Source organism: Centrocercus urophasianus, unplaced genomic scaffold, assembly GCF_019232065.1.
Source record: "Centrocercus urophasianus isolate 14NV4802_14NV808 unplaced genomic scaffold, USGS_Curo_1.0 seq_3, whole genome shotgun sequence".
NCBI classification, from domain to species: Eukaryota; Metazoa; Chordata; class Aves; order Galliformes; family Phasianidae; genus Centrocercus; species Centrocercus urophasianus.
In genome coordinates this window covers 354,919-375,743 of record NW_024884866.1, presented here as the reverse complement: position 1 = coordinate 375,743, position 20,825 = coordinate 354,919, and the positions used below count along the sequence as shown (strand labels likewise).

General features: G+C 37.2%; 1 long non-coding RNA gene across 5 annotated transcripts in view; it reads right to left on the bottom strand.

The window, feature by feature from the left end:
• LOC122165450 overlaps window positions 1–20,825 on the bottom strand; it is a 36,761-nt gene that overhangs the window by 8,156 nt on the left and 7,780 nt on the right. Inside the window, exon 4 of one of the 5 annotated variants that reach the window (XR_006170482.1) lies at window positions 16,504–16,628. The exons of 3 other annotated variants lie outside the window; for them this stretch is intronic. This is a non-coding gene — a long non-coding RNA (uncharacterized LOC122165450). Of the gene's footprint in view, window positions 1–551; window positions 640–16,503; window positions 16,629–20,825 lie in introns of all 5 variants that reach the window. One more of the 5 variants, XR_006170479.1, reaches the window with a different exon arrangement.

The window sequence follows — 20,825 nt, the reverse complement described above, 5'->3', positions numbered from 1 at the left end:
AGGTAGGCCAAGAATATATGAATGAAATATGTTAAAGCCTGTTTAACTGATTAACTGTGTTTCTTGGAGACACTCTTGCCTACATTTGCTATTTATTCCAAACAGTTCTTATCTAGGAGGAACCTTTAGATAACAGGTTTTTTTTCATGGAGGGACCTTAGGCCAGACGTCCTTCCAAATCCGTTAGCAATGCAATCCCTGTGTGCACCGGTATTCCCTCAAACTGCACAGCAGGAATCTCCTGCAGTCCCCAAGTGACGTAGGTCTGAAAGGCGGGATATTTGTGACACAGGGAAACTGTGTTCTGAGCTAATCTCTAGAGTTTATAAAGGGATGCCATAAACCTTGCCATAAAATGGAACCTGCAGACACGGTTTCCTAACACCCTGCTATGGCATAGTGCCATCCCGTGAGCACCAGTGGTTTCTAGCAGAAAGTAGAGGGGGCAAAGGGAATGGAAATGAAATGAGAACAGGTTGTTTCAGAAAAGAAGTGAAACCCCGTTTCATCTGCTATGTTCCTGACGTAGTAGAATATTCAAAGCAACTTACCTGTTTACTTAATTACCACCTCACGTTATTGCTTTCCTGTTCTTTTCAGACAACGTGTGTTAAATCTAGACATGACCACTCCAGAAATCTTAAACATAAAAAATAATTAAAAATTTGGATCTAAATACAACACCTGACTACACATAACTCTAACAAAAAGAGTAAAAAATAAATAATTTTTTAAAAATCTAATGTTAATAGAATGTCTTGATTTACTCACAAATCATCTCTATGAGCAAGGTATTAGAAAAGAAGAACAAGAAAATAACATTTGTTTTACTTGACAAATCTGCCTGTCTGAGAAAGGCTTTTTTTTCCTTATGAAGTGATTTCACAGAGTGGTTTCATGTTATTTCCATATAGTCCTATTCTGCTTCAATAGGAAGTGAAATAACGTTGATCTATAATGATTTGGAATCAGAATTGCAGTGGAAAGCTAATCTGTTGTGCTTCTGAATGCTTTGGCTATTTTTTTTTTTTTGGCATAAGCATAATTTTATCAATCCAGTATGATTAGTTACCATACATTCCCAAATAAAGGCATCACTAAACAGCAACTGCTGAAGTCTGAATCTAATTTTTTGCAATAAAGGAGTAACAAAATATTATCCAGATTACCAACTACTCCGTTCTCCAAGACAGATCACAATCTCCATGTCTGCTTTGGTTAAACATTTTTGGACATGACTGGAAAATCTTTCGCTAAAGAAAAAGTGTCTGCCTATATTAGATTAGGATTTGGCAGCAAACTCTGAAATATTATAGTCTGTCATATCATATGGCACTAGGGATTAAGACTTTTCACATTCCTTTAGTTACACATGCTAGCAGAACTCAGCACAAATTCTCACATCCAAAGGAAAAATGGTTCATTTATAGTTTCTGTCTGAAGCTGAGCACAAAAAATTCTGGCATTTTATTTTAAGGAAAAAATCCCTCAGTTTTTACAGTACAAAAAATAACTTGGCCTACTTCCATCCAGGATTTATGTGTTGCAATAAAATCAACTTCTTGAGATAGGGTGCCCACATTCCCCATAAAATGCAGGAAATTTAGGTATTCAAACCAGCGAATTTAATGGACTGCCTCCTAGACAGCACTAAGTGATGTCAAAACAAAACAAAAAACAAACAAACAGAACAAAAGGATCTAATTTTTGCCACCCATAAGCACTTAGGGGTTTATCCTCATTCAAAGTTCTCAGCTACCAACTCCCTTCCTTCTAGTGCTGGTGTCTCCATCTCATCAGCTCCTTCTAATGAAAAACAAAACAAAATTCACAACATTCCCCAGTTTGCAATCTTTAGAAACTACAGAGTTGAAGTGTTTACTTTTTTAGGGAAAGATGCATATTCTAATTCCTCCTCTGAATAAATGATAGATTTTCTTCCAGGCAAAAATTGAAAATATTTTATGAAGATCTGTATTACTAAATATCATCCTAGCATGTACAGAATGAAATACTTTATACAGATAGATGTCTTTATTGCACTCTACAATGCAATTGACTGTGCATTCTCGGAAATGGATGCAATCCCACAAATATTAATATAATTTTTTTTTAAAGCAAGCTGGTGGGGAAAAAAAAAGCCCCAAGAGAGATGAACCAAAGCGTTTGAAGGAATCTGTTATCCAGTTCTTGCATATTTAGGCAGCGCCCAGTGATGGGTTTGTAGTTTATCTCCAATGCCACGTGTAACCACCAATGTTAAGCACCATATGGAAGTAAAGCCACATATTTAATCCATTTTTTAATAACTCTGGAAAGGAACATCAAATCTGTGTTTTGTAGGGGTTTTTTTCCTTTTCTCTTTCCTCTTCTTCTTTTTTTTTTTTTTAATCAGTAACATATCTGGGATAGAACTGATTTATTTTTATTTTTCTATGCTGTGAGTTATTACTCTAGATTTCTAAAGGGAATGAACAGGTTCGATATTGCTCTAAGAACCCACCTGCATTTAGAATAAGAAATTTTATAGAGCTATGAGATATTGTCCAGAGTACAAATGGAAAAATTAAGAGTTATATCCCATCTGAGTCTGAAATGAATATATTTGAACCTTCTTTTTCACTTCTGAGCACATGGAATATGTTTAATATAATTCTCAGTGTCTTTAGACTTCTTTAAAGTATAACTGAGAAAAATTTACTGTCAGAAGAAGGAACTGTGTAATTCACACAGGAGTAATTACTTTTAGTCTTATTTCACATTTTAGACTGAAACCTAGAAAGCATTTTCATTGCCACCATAGAGAATCTGGCAATAAATAAAACACTTCTAACTTGCAATCTCATAACCTCTAACTGATTTTTAACATAATGTTAGCTATATTATAACAAGACTGTAAAAAGAGCTGCAGGAAGACCAACTTTAAATAATGCTAGAAAAATAAGCTTCTATTAATTTTCTATGCTTCATGTACTACAGCATTTTAGAAGAAGTTTGATCAACTATCCAAGTTCAGAAAAAGTTGTGGATCTCTGGTAATAAGGAATTAGAACCAAGCCACAGTGCATCTGAATTTTGTCAAGGCAGCATATTTTACAGATAGTGTTAGAAAATAATCTGCAGTTTTACAGAGCATTACAAATGATGGTGAAGGCTGACAGTGCAGAATAATCACATCCTCTTAAGGTAAATGGTCCTTATCTGACTTTTCAAATGTGAGATCAGAAGATATAAAGGAATTTTAATAGAAATTTTGGTTATTTAAAATCAACATTTACAGATAAACGCACCCTGCATCTGAGCACTGTTACAAAGATAATTCTGCGTACAGGTCCTTGCTGTTTTATAGATTCCACCCACATTTGCTTGTTTTTCTGACTAGATTTTGATCCACGCAACCATTGCCTTTTTGGACTAGATTTTAACCAGTGAAACAGATTTTGCTGTTAACATGCTTAAAGTTCCTTCAGACTAACTACAGTAAATATGCAATATCCTTCAACACAATCACAAAATATTTCTTTAGATTACTATGCTGCACAGAGTCAAAAATAGATTATTCTATGGAAACAAGATTATTATTTGCTGTGACAGGGTTTATGCCTGATACTATTGGTTAATACAGAGGACATGCTGTTATTTGGTCTTTTCATTCAGATCAGTGCTCTTACTCCCCTAGGTGAGAAGCAAGTACAATTGGGCATTGTTATTCTGATTCTGCCAACAGGTTTGGGAATCATTTGCAGTGCAATCTGCAAAATGTACCATTTTTTATGACTGAAGTCTAGGGACTATTTTTCAGAAACAATTCAGCTGAGTTTCACTTTTTTTCCCCTTAAGATCATTGACTTAAATTATTCTTCCTTTGCTACTACTGATTATAATTATTTGAAAATCTTAGATTCTTAGTGTCAAAAACATTTTCTGTTGCATTGTCGTGAAAATTGATATTCTTTAGCACATAGTGTAGATTAAGTCTGTTCATAACTTGCATGTTTAACTCTGCACTAATATGTTTTCTGCTTTTATACTTTAACTTATGTAACTTAACTTATATACTAAGAATAAACTAAAACACAGAGTTGTTCTATGTAATATCCAGTTATAACAGCATTATAGCCAGGAAATTAAGCAAATTATATTTCATAAGCTCAGAACTCTTGTTTGAACTACATCAATGAAACACAATTGTATGCATTTGCCTTTGGCAATGATAGAATAAGACATCTTGTAAATATCTGCACTACCATTTTAGTGTCTATGTTCGACTTCTCTATTGAATACCATTGGCTTTCTCTTGCTGTTTATAAAGGAGACATGCTCCATGGGGAATTGACAGGCAGCAAAATTAATCATCTCAGGGTTCTGTTGGCATCAGAAATCACTCAAGCTTTGCTTCAAGAGACTCTTAATGTATTTACAACCCATAGTTTACAGTTCACTCCCAACCACTCTATATATGGGTGACCTACATAACATATGTATGACAGCCAGTAAAGACTCAATATATGTTGACAGTGAGCTGTCTGATGTTAGGACCCACACTCTAATCAGATCTGACAATGACTTGGATGAAAGTCTTTATCATATAGGGAAAACTACAAGAGCAGCCTTGGAAATAACGCTATTTGGAAAACACAAACTGTTTAAAGTGAAACAAGATAAAAGTAACTTAAGACTTCAGAGATAAGAGTATCATTTGTGGGCTGTTCATTTTGTTTTTAATAAACACTGCTGTTTCTCTTTATTAATACATTTATTCATCAACAGAATTCCACTTTGCTCAGAGGCTTAGGTAATCTCAAGCCACATTACAGCCGTGGTTACAGTAGCTTTGTTCTGCTCCCAGCAACTCCACTTCCTGGTCCTTCTTTCTACTTTTTTCATCATTCCTTGTACTTTCTGATTTTGAAAGTCATTGCCAGTAAGCATAGGATTAATGAAACTAAGAAGCTCAATCCATTCATCCTTGCAGCTTTTTGGTTACATGCAAAACATGATCCAGCACTACATGATGAGAGCAAAACCAAAATATTGCTGGTTTTGGCTAAAAGGAGTGATTTCATTAGCCAGGAAGATCTCTGGTATGCATATTTATATGACCACATTCCACCATATGAGCTTTATTTCTCAATAGTAAAGGAATGATAGAATCACAGAAAGGTTTGGGCAGGTGTATGGAAACTGCTGAAACACGGCCTGAACCTCTGATTGATCACCTGAGGCGAGCACTGAGTCAGCCAAAGGAGCACAGGTGAAGGCAATTCAGCTGTGCTGTTGGAAGGGGTGGAGCCTGGCTGCACCTCTCCTAGACTCATTTAAGAGCTGACTATCAACAAGAAAGGATCTTTTCTAGTGATTCACTCTGCTGGAGTTTCACTTAGTGAGCCCAGGATACAGGTAAGTGTCCTATCTTTTCTGCTTTAGTGTATTAACTATGTAGGTAAGCTCTCTGGTGTATCTCATAACTATAACATCTGTAAATTCATTGATTGTACAGCTGTAAAGGAACTTTAAGCCCATCTAGTTCCAATCTCCTGCTACAGGCAGGGACATCTCCCATAGACCAGATTGCTCACAGCCCCATCACAGCCCATTCAAAGCCTCATCTTTAAATGCTTCCTGGCAGGGGGCATGCACAAACTCACTGGGCAATCTGTTCCAGTGTTTCACTATCCCCACAGAAAAGAATTTCTTCCTGATCTCTAGTCTAAATCTACACTCTCCCAGTTCAAATCCACTTCCCTTCATCCTGTCACTCCCTACCCTCTTAAAAAATCCCTTCCCAGCTTTCCTGTGGCTACACTGTTACTACAAATACTACACTATCATAAGAGTTGAATAAAAGCTTGTTCTTAAATGTACATTGCAGAAGAGTTTCTGTTAATATATAAGGTAGTGTTTGTAGCAGGAATAAATCAAATGCCTCTGGATCAATCTGTACTTCTTTAGGAATAAGATTTTCCTATTTTATTCGTTATACTAAACTTGTGCCCAGTTAAAGTAATCCCACATCCTTTTAATTGCAGTCAGTCCTCCTGCTGCAAAGGCAGTTCAGTTGCTGTGGATTCTCTAGTGGCATTTAGGTGTCTAAGACAGAGAATTGCACACCAAAAAGAAAACGGGAGCATTGTGGGATGATACAGGTGGTATCTGAGCACCAAAATTCCAGTTATGAAAATCCTATCCCAACAAAGAAGCTACTGAGGCTATTTTTTTTTGTTGTTGTTGTTTTTCTTTTTGTAAATTGTGGAGAATGTTTTTTACTATGAAGAATGAAGTACCATTCACTGGGAGGATTGGAATGGCTGAGCCTATTCCATTCTTGAAGTAAAAGTTTTGCAATCCTTAAATATATAGTACTAAAAATAAAAAGGGTTATGAGATTGGCCAATTCTTTCAGACTGATTTTTTTTTTTTTTTTAATACATTGAAAATAAGAAACTGTCACAAAAAAATTCTAGAACACAAAAATCACTTGTTTAGTCTTTCACTAGCCATTTGTCAATCAGCAGATTCTGGAGGCACATTTATAGGAGGAAATCTCTTAGGATTGGATACCCAGAAGCCCTCCAGCTCTGTCAAGACATTAATTCATGAGGAGACCAAGAGTCTATGCCTCCAGACACACAGCTGTAAGCAAGCACACCGCTCGGTACCGCCTCCTAGTGGAAGCAATAAGATCAGTTTATGCTCATCTGTAGTATACTGTCTTCTCAGTCTGCACTTCCTTCATAAACTGAGGGACTGTAAGTGTTTGTGAAACAAGTTTTTTCAAAAGCTACGTGTAATTTTATAAACTAACACCACCTGTGTAACTGTGTATCACTATCTTTGTGAAAATACAATGGAAACAGACCCCTGGATGTAAATGTGAGGAATACAACACAGAGCACTATAAAATGTGCCAACACATGTTTTAGAATGAATTGTGTATTTGAAGTACACTATTATATGATATAATGGTATTAAATTAACCTGGTTTTGCAAAGATGTTTGACAATCCTTTCTAAGTCACATTCTGTTGTCTGCAAAAGTGCACCAAGCAACGAGTGCTTGATTCACGAAAAAAAGAGATAAAAGAAAAACCAGTCTAAGAAATATATGTGGATGGACATCACTAAAAACAGTATGTTTTTAAAAAAAAAAAAAAAAAAAAAAAAGCAATGCCAGTTGTTCACTGGTATTCACTCTAGAAAAAAATACACTGCTTGCAATCCTTGAAAACTTCCTCATTTGCTTTTGTTGTGAAAGGGCAGTGCAGAGTTGGGCAACAAATCTGATGACTCTTGGAACTTGCTGAAGACTTTCTGACAGACAAAAACTAGAATATTCAAGTTTTTTCTCCACTGAGAAATCCTGAGCAAGGGATTAAGGGTGTACTGCAAAAGCTTGTTAAACTTTAAGCAAAATCTATGGGCTCTGGAAATATTGAGAACACTCATAGAAAGTGTTAGGTATGCACATGTTCATTAATATTGCTTTGTTTAGTTAAAAAACTACACCTGATTTGAAAATGTTTTTTAAATGTGTAAATTTCATTTCAGATTGTAACCTCCATGCTCCAAGGTTTATTGTTTAATTGCAGTACAGGTCAAGACAAACTCTAGTACAGCCAAGAAAAAAGGCCTATTACATTTTGGGTTCTTCTCTGATATCTAGCAATAGATCAGCACAAATTAGAACAATATTTGTAAAACCAGATATATTCTTAGAGACAAACTGCAAGAGTTTACAATCACAGCAACCTCAATAGTAGCAATTCCAGAATGAAAAACGAAGATCTGCAATGTATAACAATGTAAAAAAGCAACTGCTGTTCCACAGTCTGCAGTGGTCATCATTTTGTAATTTCAATATGTGTGAAGTACCTACCATGACAGTGTCTTAGACACACTTCTCAAACTTTCCTAGACTAAATTTTACATAGATTGCAACATACAGCACTTAAAATTTAAGAAAAGCTAGTTTTAGGCTGATGTTTTAAATGTCAGTCTCTTTATGCTTTCCAACCTATACAGTGTAACAGCATGAAAATAACAGGTTATTGTAATTGTACACCATGTCATAATGCATTCACTTGAAATGGCAAAATTAGATTTACTTCCATAGGAAGAATAAAGTATTTGATTTTAGAAGCTTGTATTTATCAAGAACAGATTATCTAAAGGCTTTTAGCAAATCAACCTTTTTTTTTTTTTTTTTAGCTAGAAAAAGGTTAGCACATTTTCCACAGAGTTTTCCATACTTACAACTCTGGTAGTAATGGAAGTGATGTTAGAAGGAGGGTTCAAGGTATTGAGGCTCAAATTGCTGTCATTACTGTGGGAAAATGCTACATCTAGTTGAAGACTCTCAAACAATCCATTTAGCCTGATTAAGTTTGATGAACCATTAAGATTCAAATACTGTACCTAAGTAGGATTTTCTGGAAATAGACTACATAAATTTTTAATGTGACTTGAAACTCACACTGTTCAACTGTAGTCCTCTATACCACACTTGTTTTTAAATTGAATTATGTAGTATTTTGTGGCATTTAATAAATTTAATGATGAGAAGAGAGAATTTTTTACAGGCGTGTTTTAGAAGAACTACGAGCATGCTGAGAACTGAGGACAACTCTTCTAAGCTTATATTCACAGTGACCTGAGTTATCTCAATTTCAGAATGAAAATAAGCTAAAGCATTTAACTCAGGTTTCCATTTCCTATTCTAGAAAGTAAATTGTTTGAATATGAATAAAACTTCTTCCTCTTGTAGTAATAAATTGTCTTGCCATTATTCAAAGGGTCTTTTACAGATAAAGAGCTACACGTCACCAAACACTGGGAGTATTCTCTTATTGTATTTCATGCTTATTGTATTTCATGCTTATTTCTTGTAATAATACTAACTATGTATCTGGCAAACGTAATCCCAAGGAATTTGAATTTACTTTCTAAAATATGCAATTCCCACATGCAGCCACTGGATGGACTTATAGAGCTAGTGAATATTTTTGGTTGTAGACAAGACACGCAATTAGGTGAGCAATTCAGAAGACGTTTCCCTTCTGGGCAGCAAAAAAAGTTTCATTAGAAAAGGCCTAAGCCTATAAAACAAGATACAAGAAGGGCTTTTAGTCCCTTCTCTTCTAGTGGTCTATATTTTTCAACACCACTAGTTTAAGAAATACTAGGCTGTGGAAATGAAAGAGTGATAGGAAAACTTTATTGTAAGAGAACATGTAAGCCAGTTCTAAATATTACTTGGTACTTGGATTACTTGGTACTAAAGTTCTAGGATAAAGGCACTAAAAATTGAGCTGAAAAGAAACAGTTTGGAAACAGAAGCGAATCAGAATTATTTTAAATTCAGTCCAATTTTTTGGAAGTACACTACTTCAAAATATTCATACTCTTTGAGAATGATTTTGGGAAATTTTTGCTTTAGACGTTTCACTTTTAGACATTTCACTTTTTTTCCAGAATAGGAATCATATGAAAATTTGGATTTTACTGCATAGCATATGAAAAACAAGGCTTGTATTAAATCATGTATATGTGTGATTCCACACCTTTCTGCACTTGTGTAGCTAAGTGTAGTAGGTATTGGTTGTGGCAGAAAAACTCACTAAATCTACCCAACTCCTTGAACTTCAAGCAAGCAGCGTCACTGGGGAGGAACAAAGTTAAGCTGAAGAATGAAAGCATAGCAAAAAAAGAGTTCTTGCATAAATCTCTCTATACCTGCTGTTCTAAAGCTGAGGCAGTAACAGACACTGACAAGGCCCCATCACTCCCGTGACAGTATGTTCCAGTTGTAGACTATAAGTGTGACTACACTGTTTTATCTCTTTATTCCACAGTCATCCCCTCCGTTCTGTCCCAAATTGTTCAGAATGGCACCAAACATAACTTCATGCTTGAATTTCTTTTGTCTTTATACTGTTAAGTACAAACTACTGTTATATGTAGACTTTCTGTAGTGAGTGAATATCCTCTGACTACTGCACGGGATGATCTTGCTGAGTGTATTGTTATAGCCAGGATGAATGAGATACAGCTTTACAAAGCATGCAAGCAGGGGAGAAAGACTGTATCTCGTTCTGGTTCAGTGCTACTGTCTACTGCTTTCAGCCCTCTTCTGCAACAAAATGTCAAAGGAGACTACAAACATCTCAGCCATCAACCTATATCGATCCTATTGAACTTCTTGACCCTGAGAACAGTAGCTCTGCAGGTAAAAAGAAAGCTGCAGGAAAAAAAAAAATCATTCTGGATCTCCCCAGTATTTTGCTGCTTCCCACCACATTCTTTAAATTCATCATTTTTAAAAAAGCAAATCAAGTCTGATGCAGGGCCCAGAACACACTGACTGAGCAGCCACATTCAAAGTTGTACATGTTCTTTAACGCCATCCTAAATCATGAGGTGACATCCATTAATTAATTGCCTGTGGTGATAGGACATGGAATAAGAAGGAATTACACCTCTTAAAATTAAAATAATCATAGTGCCCATCATTGGATACTATTTGGAAAAGAATGCAATATTCCTCTAGCATGCCAGGTCTTCTGAATGCCATACGCTGTCCTGATCTCAGATGGGGGAATAACATCTGGAATAAAAACCTTGCAGTCAGTAATGGAGACTGCATCCTCTTTTCTCTCCCTCCCTACCTCTCTGACAATTACAGACAATGATCTGCAGGAATGAAGCCAGGCTACAAGAATACTGAATGACTGAATCAGGGTCTTGGAATGGGACTGACAACTGTAGAGTCTGCCTGATATATACAATTGCCTAAAAGAAAAATTGTGACAAACTAGGTTATCTTTTACTTCTCTCTATACAATAGTATTTTCTTCCTCACGTTTCCCTAATACATCCAGTGTCACATCAAATGTGTATGCCTCCCTGCTAAAAATCTCTTGGAAAACTTTACACCTCAGCCAAAAATGCTTCCTGCAAAGCCCCTGAGCATGACTTGCTATTCTTGGCTTGTTCTGCCCTCCTTTAATTTCTTGACCTTGTTCTGGAACTAGGTGTTGGTCTGCTTTTAATCATGCCAGACTAACCAAACAGCAATCTTCTCATACCAGTGCTGATTTAGAAAGCCTCTGCAAAGCTGTTGCTTTGGGAATCTTCAAGCATACATAGATTAGGTCACACACTTCCTTCCAGGGTAGTTGGCATCATGAGTTGCCAGTTTCAAACTGGGACAATAAGCTGGGTGAGGCAACATCCTAACATTATAGAAGCCAATGCTAATGGAGTCTGTGGAATTACTTATACCACTAATCTAACCACCTACATAAGCAAATCAAGTGAATCATCTACCTTACTGGTCTACCAAGTTTAGACACACATGATACTAGATATCATATGAATTACATTTTTAAAGTACGTCTAAATTACATATTACAATTCAAGCTACTTAAAAACACATGCTAAGTTTAGGAGTGGTCCTCCTTCAGGTAGAATATTTAGGTAATCTATTGTTCTGGATGAACCACTGAGGAAGAAGCTGTTGATTCCTATGGATAGTATATTAGTTGAAAGTTCTCAAACCAAGGAATTGAAGCATAATTTCATTAGTCCGTCACTATGCCAAAATTTTCAATCTGCTCTGGTTAGGAAATATGAAATAAATATTTCTAATAATAATAAATATATTTTAATGAAATATCTGTCAGGCAATTGTTTTCTAGAAGTAACAATAACAAAGCTGATTCAAAACTCCTAATCTTTCATACTCACAGATCGTTCTAAGATCGTTCAATAAATTGCTGTATTTGCATTGGATGCACTACTCAAATCATTCAAACTAGTAACGTGCTCTAGTTACCATGCACCTGAGAGTGTAAGGGTAAATCTGTCCTATTACAGCCAAATGACAAATATCAGAAAAAATGCTGCCAAAACTGAGGATTTTGTCTGTGTTGAGGCCTGTGAATTCCCATGTGCTCTGTGCAATGCCACTGTGCATATATTAAGTCACAGTACAGGCTAAGAACAGCTTGGAATACTGCAAGTGTGGGTGACATATGACATATAATATGAATTCCCCTCACTTAATTAATCTATTTTCTTTGACACATAAAAGTTCTTGTAGTCAAGTCTTGTAATTCATAACTTTATGGCTTTAACTTTTTTGGGGGGACATTTACGTCTGCCACACTAAAGAAGTAACAAGATTACAGTACCTGTATTGCTCAACTCCAACACTTGAAAAGTCTAAACCTTGTGTCAAATTATTTTCTGCTTATCTAGAGTGCCTGCACATACTCATGCTGACATTTCAGTGTTTATTTCAGATTAGCTTTTTAAAGGCACAAAGACTAACAGTGCATGTTTCCATGTGCTCTGTAACTTATTTCTACCCAATTTAGGGTTAAACTCTGACACCGTACACATAGCCTTTGCTCACTGGAAGCAAACACAAATATCCATGCAAATACAAAGGAAGAAAGAATTTGAAAGTAAAAATAGTAACTTGCAATTCCAAAACAACAGCTGAAAAAAATGATAAATTTTCTGTCTAAGAGGAGACCTCTGTTTATGCATAATCAAATTCCAAAGTCAGAAGTTGGCAACAACACACTTCTCTCCCCACTAATACAGGGGTATCCAGAGCTGATCGATGAAGCTCAAAGGCAAGCTCAAAGTCCTAATCCAGAGGTAACACTATCCTTGTTTTGTTCATTTTCTGTGCTTTAAAACTCCTTGTACTCCTTGCTGCTTTATAATGAGGTATGTCTGCTTTATGTCAGCTCTTAACTTTGGAAAATGAGATGTGAAGAGGTTATGTAGTGTACTTTCACTCAGAAATGCAAGTCTCTCACTGCTTGCTAATGTGCAGACTGCGTGCCACAAACCCACCCTCTCCAGAAATCCAACGCAAGTGGGGGAATAGATTCCTTCAAAAGGAGTGGGGGTGAACAATGTAGGGCAGTAATTTTAAATGCCAATATGCATCAGTGTGTACTGAAATTAATTTTATCTACCTCATCCGTGATTCAGAACCTCTAGATGATCTCAGAACATTACAGTGATGAATGATGCTGAAAATCAAGGGAATAACCTTTATATCCACGCTTGAGTTATTTGTGTTAAGAGCTTGCTCACGAGCAAAGATCAGTGGAAATACATGCCACAATTACAAAGCAGTGTCAGTGGGAAAGGAATATACAGTCTATATCACAAAACTCATAGTACACACAGAACAGAGCAGCATATTACAATCTTTTTCATAATGTGTTCTTCTTGAATTAAAGAGTTTCCAAATAATGCAGTATTATGCATGAATTACTTAGCTTAACTTGAGTGGCAATATCATTTTATGTAAAAATAGAAAAATGCTTCTCAAAATAAATACCTAAGGATTATAACTGTGATTTCACAATCAGCTTAGGTCAATCTGTTTGCACAGTTGTGGAAAACAGCTATTCTGTTCTCTCCTCCATCTCTGGCTGTAAGTTTATGCTTTTCCCTTGCCTGGGCTCTCTGCCATAAAACAACACTATTCCCTCAACACAGCTACCTTACATTAGGCCAGCTTAGAGAACACTGCAGCAAACTCGGTGATGAGTGGTATAGAGGCCTTAGGTGGCATTAAGGTGAGATATTAATGAGGTTTGAGTGACACAGGAATCCAAAGATCTGTTTTCATACTTAAGCTCTTGATACAGTGGATGCCTGCATACAAAAGACATGAAATCCAAAACAACTAAAGAACTGATCAAGAAGCTGCTTGAAGATACCATCTTAGCCAGTACTTACCTAGAGCAGGTCGAAAGGTCAGAGTCAGTGTATGGTTACTAGTGCTCTGTTCCATCCATCTTAGGTGCCAACACACAGAAATTCTATTATAGTAACAACTCCAATTCATAGCCCTTGGTCTGAGCTGGGAAATCTAGGCCAATTTCTTTTTTGGCCAAGAACAGTGACAAACAAATCTCTCTAATGTGTGCTCTCATCACATTTTGTTGTTGGATAAAGGGTACAATAAAGGATCTGGCTAGGCATTTGTGATACTTGATTTTGTACAACTTGTAGAGAAAAGGGGATGTTAGGTGCATTGGGAAAGACAGGAAACATGTCACTAAATCTTTAGCATAAAAAAAAACCCAATACATAGAATCAGAGAATATCCTGAGTTGGAACGAACCCTTGAGCACCAAGTCCAACACCTGATGCTGCAAAGGACCACCTAAAAATCAAGTCATATGTCTGAGAGCATCTAAATAAGATGACAAATTGTAGTTCTACAAGTAAATACAGGGGGAAAAAAGATTTAACATTCTTACATGTGAGATGTTAATTACTGTCAATTAAAAACAAAACATTGACAACCCAAACCACAGACTTGTCTTACAAAATTTTAAGGGTGATCTTTTTTTATGCATCCAGATTGAGGCTGCATTTGTCCCACATTAATTTACTTTTTCAAGCCTTCAATTTCTACAGTAAGATAGTACCCATACAGAAGTCGTTATTCCCATCTACGCAAAGTTACGTGAATAATGATGAGCAATGGCAGGTATCTCTAAAGCGTAGCTTATGTGGCTGTAACTTCATCAACTCAGCCAGAATGTCTCCAGAATAAGTAGTGGAGATGCATACCACAGCAACATCCATCAGACTTTTTTGAAAAAGTATAGATATTTCACCGCTCTTACTTTCAGAGTCTTCCTTCCTTGATTGTATAAATCTGTGATGAGACTATACAACGATTTTCTATATCATTCACGGAACTTTGATCCTCATCCTTCAAACAAGCTAAAGTAATCTGAAGTAGTCTTCAGATTGGACCGTCCTGATAGACCGGCACAACAGCTGCTCTTTACCTAGGAATGTTTTCATGAGTTGCCAGTCAGGTCATCCAAACTCTCAGTTCAAAGAGCAGCAGAATCAGCTATCATGTTCTCACATTTCCATAGCAGTTCTTACATCAACACAGATCATCTCACTTGATTGAATTCCCAAGTGCAAATCAATAGAAGGGATACAAAAGAAGAACAATACTAGCCACAATCTCTGCTGATCACCCGATTATTACTGCAAAGACAATCATAAAAACTGCCTGTTCTAGTTAAAAACTGCATTCAGTAACAGAGATTTGTTTATTTTTGTTTTGGAGAATGTACGTAAATCAGTTGCAATGTTATTTCTAATTCACTTTCACAACAAAGGGTAAGAATATATTTATTCAAGGAGACTAGGTTATATCACATCCTCTTGGAAGCTGATAAAAAAGGAACTGCAGGTGTCATAATAAGGGAACACTTGTATTCCTGGCTGTAAAATGTCTGGAATTTAGTCAGATTTGAACTTTGCAGTTTGTGTACCTGCATAAGTTCACAGTTCTCTATTCTCTGGACAGACCAAGACAACATAGCAAGTTCCCCTTTGCATTTAGAAAAGGAACTGAACCATAGAGTCACAGAATCGCAGAATCGGAAATACAGAATGGCTTGGTTGGAAGGGACCTGAAGGATGACCAAGGTCCAACCTCTCTGCCACAGGCAAGGTTGCCAGCCATTAGATCAGGTTGCCCAAGGCCTCATCCAATTCCCCCTTGTCCTACTGCTATCTACCTGTATAAAAAGTTGATTTCCCTCATGTTTATAAACTCCAAAAAACACAGATTTCCTACTTACTATCATTTGGGGATGAAGAGCTTGGCACTCTACATTTGATCACTGATCACGGTCATAAACACGCAACAAGACAAATGCCATTCTGCTGTATACTTGTGTATTTCTGTGCACTTTCAGAATGATATTAAATTTAGGCTTACAGCCAGCCCACTGGGATGGGAGGAGAAAGACAGGAAGCAGCACCTATGCTGCTCATTAGCAGCTATGGTGAAAATAAAAGGCAGGAGACCAGAACAAGTTGCCTGCTGTATCTGAAAGACATGGTAGGGATCTAAATCTGAACAGGACACAGAGACTGCTGATGGTGGTGACATTAATGGCTGGTGGCTGGGAAGTGCTATAGCATCCTATAGAACAGCTGAGAAGATATTAGATACTGCAGTATCTTAGAACAAAAAGGAGTGTTTTCTAAAACAACCTGTTTTACCTGGACAGGAAGTAAAGGGAACTGTTTTCCTCTGAACCTGCTCTTCTTAAAAGGACCTTATGCAGTTTGTTCTCTTATAACTCTGGTAGATTTAAGAATACAGAAAGAAATAGATATTATCAGCCACACATGGGACTCCTGCACTTAAGAAAACTGCAATTTCCTACAGTTCAGCAAAGAATATAGAGAATTCATCTGAGATATGAGGTTTTATGACTCTGTTAGCAAATATCTAAGTAGCACCAAAGACACACACTACAAAAGAGTTGGAATGGAAGTATTCTCAAATGATTATAGGAGCAGCAGAAGAAAGGTACAAGTACAAATTATGAAAAACGCAGCTATAAAAATGCACAGAGAGACTGTCAAATCAGCAGAAAATTATTGCCCTCCCCACCTCATTTTGTACAGAGGGAGATCTAGAACTTACATATCTATGGTGATGTCTCCAAATGGGCTTCTTAAAATTACTTATGTCTCTAATAGTGGAAACAGAACTTCTGATTTTTCATAGGCAATGATCTTAGAAATGTGCTTGCAGTGAACAGCCATCTTCTAAGAAATATAAAGAAGTTTTTATGAAACAAAGAGCAGAATATGGAGCTCCCAGAGAGGAAATTATTTAAAAACATAGTTTTTAATCAATACTAGGATCCTACTTGAAGGAACACAACTTCTTGAAAATAATAGATCAAATTTTCTTGTTTAATAGTTCTTTTCCTTAAGACTTTTTTTATTTTCTTTGCACGTGTGCAGCCTTTAATTAGACTGTTCAGACATAAGCAGTATTAGCTACTCTGTCACAATTACCCACATTTTGTAGCTAATTAATCCTTGAATAGTCTTAAGGCTACCAGCAATTTTAGTCCAAACGGCAGCCTGAGGCCCCTAGGAACTGTTCCAGCAACTAAGAATAGCTGGAACAGAGAGTCGGGCCAGCCGTGACCCTTTCTCCTCAGCCACAGCCTAACACATATCTACTGCTCCAAAGGCAAGAGCAACACAGAGATGAAAACACTCCTGAGTGGCTAAACGTGCTCTCTTTACGGCCTTTTAAAACTAATGGAGTAGCATAAAGAGGCTATGGGGAAATGGAAAATAGGACCTTCTAAATGTTAAAGCATTGGCAGGACTACTAATGATTTTTCAGTTTTGCAACGTTCCATTAAAACAATAGTAAAAACACAGCTTCTAACACAAGACTTTTATTCACTGATGCCTCATATTGCAGTAATTTTGCTGCAGTGTGAGTGTCGAATGTGCATAAAATGCTGTGACTCGGCAATATTTCATGTGTATTTTACACAGGTATAAGTAACTTTACAGGGGACACACAGGGACAGCAGTGAAGCATAAAGACCTGTGACAAGTAATTTGGGCCATACACTCGTGGCAAACTAAAATTAACATAAAAATTAAAATTTGAACTTCAGCTTCAAACACACTGTTAGTTCAGATTTTATTCCATAACTTCACCAAACAGTACTGTATTTGCAGAGAATGGGGAAGTCTTTTTTAAAACCTTGTGAAGGTTATGAATGATCCTTTTCTAAGCAGTTACGTTTAGCCCTTCTGTTTTTGTTAACCCCTTCAATTTACCAGAGTTTTCACAGAAAAAAAGAAGTTTCTCATCAGATTCTCAAAGGGAACTGACTTCTTGCACAGCATGACCATTTGATTTGGTGCAAAAGAAGAGGTGACTGCAACTGATGCAAGTCTGAGGAAAGAGCAGAACTGGCCATATCCACTGGCCGCTCTCTGTTAGTCTGAATTAGGCAAGTGGCAAAACTGCAACCCTTTCAAAACCATTCTGGAAACTACTTTCCATAGAACTGTGAAGAACAAAAGAATTGGCAGAAAATGTTGCAAGATTATTAGCCTTCAAGTTAGTAGGCATCGACTGTGCAGTTGGCAACTGCATTCTTTTGTTTTAATCTTTAGTTTATCAGCACTGATGAGCAAAGCGATACAAATGTACCCACAGATGTGTCAGCATTGCTGAGGCTGACTGTGACATAGACACTGGACTCTGAGCAACAGTAATAGCTCAGCTCAGCTGTCAGCAGCAACAAGCCACACGTGAAGGCACGTTGCCTCTGGCAACAATACTGACTGAAGTTACTTCCAGCAACATTTCCCTCCTTCCTGCCTGTCCTGTTCCCTTGACAACCACATTAATTTATCAACAAAACTGGTTTTTAGGCTGCAGTATGAATTGGGCTCAGGGCACTAAACAGGTACTAAAGAAAAACAATGCAAGAAAATGTTGTTGGGCAGTTTAAACTGAATTAGTCTCCTGATTCAGTTCACGAACATCCACATAAATATCTGTGTTGGCACAGCTGAAAGGGTGTCAAGAACAAGCAGCTGGCAGTTGAGGTGAGACGTGGGAACGCCTTAAAACAGGCTGCTGCTGGGAAAACAGCACATGAAACAATACATTCACTGTATCCGTCTTGGCACAGCATTCCCACATGCGTTGGCCACTTCCAGAGCCAGAGCCCATGACTTTATTTACTGCCATTACATGAAGCACCAGTAATCTTTTACCAGTCTTTTTGATCAAAGTTGCCTTTCCTTCTGGGAAGAGACTGGGAATTGGATAACAACTGAATGCTCTTAGTACGTGACTGCAATTCACTAGCCAAAGGGAAAACAAAAGAAAACCACATCTAATTTGGGTTCCACTGAAGTACAGGCGCAAACCTCGATCCCTCTGACCGGTATCATTAAGATAATCCCCATCCCAGTACTTCAGTGTCAGCTATGCTAAGTCCATATTTAAAGCACTGCACAAAATTCACCCAGGGCGTAAGAGCTGCAACATTTCCCAAAATAACTCCAGTGTTCTGACTCTCAATTTCCTGCCCTTTGTGTTCCCTTAGCCTCAGAGTCCAAGTCTAGAAGAGGCAAAATTGCTTCCTGCAATGGTCCTGCTCATAGCTCAGATACTAGGATAGACATATTGTAGGACAGACATTGAGGAAAAAATAGTATAACAAGATAGCCATACACTAGGGCAAGTTACCTAAAATACCTTTTTCCACCTCTTCTTTTAAATTTGAAAAGGTAGGTCTGATATTGCTAATAGTTGGGGCGGAATAATGAAGCAAATGGGGGCCAGTTTTCCACACTAGGTATGTTGTCACCCTTGATACTGCTTATAACATTCCAAAGCCAATGTGAAGCCTGCGACTGGGAAGACAAAGCTATAACTACGTGCAATTCAAAAATCATTCAGAGGGCTAAAGCTTTGGCATAGGTATTAGGCCTTGATGTATGTTAACAAAAAATGAAGCTAAAAAAAAAAAAACTTTAAATGCTTGTTTACAGGAACATTTATTATATTGGTTTTCCATAAGGCTGTAAGGTTGTAGAGACCTACTCAAGAAATCAGAAGATGGTTTTGCCTTGCAGTATGAGAGCCTAAGCATCTTTTTTTTTATTTAGGGGGACTTCTTTTCCTATGATCTGTGAGAAAATCTTAAGTTGGGGTTCCACTTGCCACTGCTTTGCAATGAGATTTAAGTGCACTGGGAGTTAACAGCATAACAATTACAGTAATTACATATAATTGTAAGTTATCCTGTGTAAAAGATTTCTGTGTTTTGCCTTACTGGTGCAATATAGCTTATTTTAAAAGACATGTATGTTAAAAAAAATGTTTAGAAAGGTTTTTGACATTAAAAAAATGCATTAGTAAGGTTTTATAGACATTACTTTTTAATGATGAATTATACCTTTTGTGAACGAGATGCTCTTACTCAGACACATTTTGATGACAGCATGCTCTCTGGAGGCTGGTATGACTGGCATGGGAGCACAGAGAGCAGTTGCCAGCAGTTAAGGGCAGTGGTTCTTAATAGACTCTCAGCAGCTTAATGCCAAGACTCATCACTGATGGAAGACTGGCTGGCAATCAAGATCATAGCATCATGGAATCAAAGAATGGCTTGGGTTGGAAGGGACCTCAAAGATCATCAAGCTCCAACCCACCAACCTCCATATCTAATACCAGACCAGGCTGCCCAGGGCGGATGCTGAGAATGTAAGCAAGAAGGAGGAGTAACACAGGACTACATCCGCATTTGAGAGATCAGGTCTCTGAGTACCAAAGATCACTTGGATACTTGGTTATACACGCTTTCTTCAGTTACATCACACTTGCTATCCTTTTCCATGCTGTCTAGCAGTTTAACAAACCCAACCATTTAAGGGAATCAGATCCATCAGGCCAACTATACTCAGTATTTTTCAATCTTTAGGATTTGTGATTTCCTCTGAGTCTTTAAGCATCCAAAGCTACTTAGGAAAATGTGTCTGTAGCATCTGTGGCTCAGTAGCTCTACCCTCTCAGTCCCAGGTGCACTGTAATCATTGGCAGGATAGCTGTTGTTTCTTCTGCAGGTAAAGTCAAATGACAAATCACATTACTGACTATCTACATACACAGCAAAAAGCTATGTATCATCAAAACTTTGTGTATTTCAACAAATTTCTCTTGGAAGAGTTTTCTATTAATGCTTTAACAAAGCATCTCTTTCCAGAAAATTCAGTGCTGCAGCACGTTTTACATTACCTTCTCCTGCATACTTAGCACTTGCACATAATGTAATACGACTGCAGTACCATAGCACCAGTAGTACAGATTACATCTAAATGGTCATAAGCCCAAGCATGTGTCTTGAGTACATTACGTGAGTGCTTTGTAAGAACTGAATAGTGATATGCAGTCAACAGTCTGTCATTCCT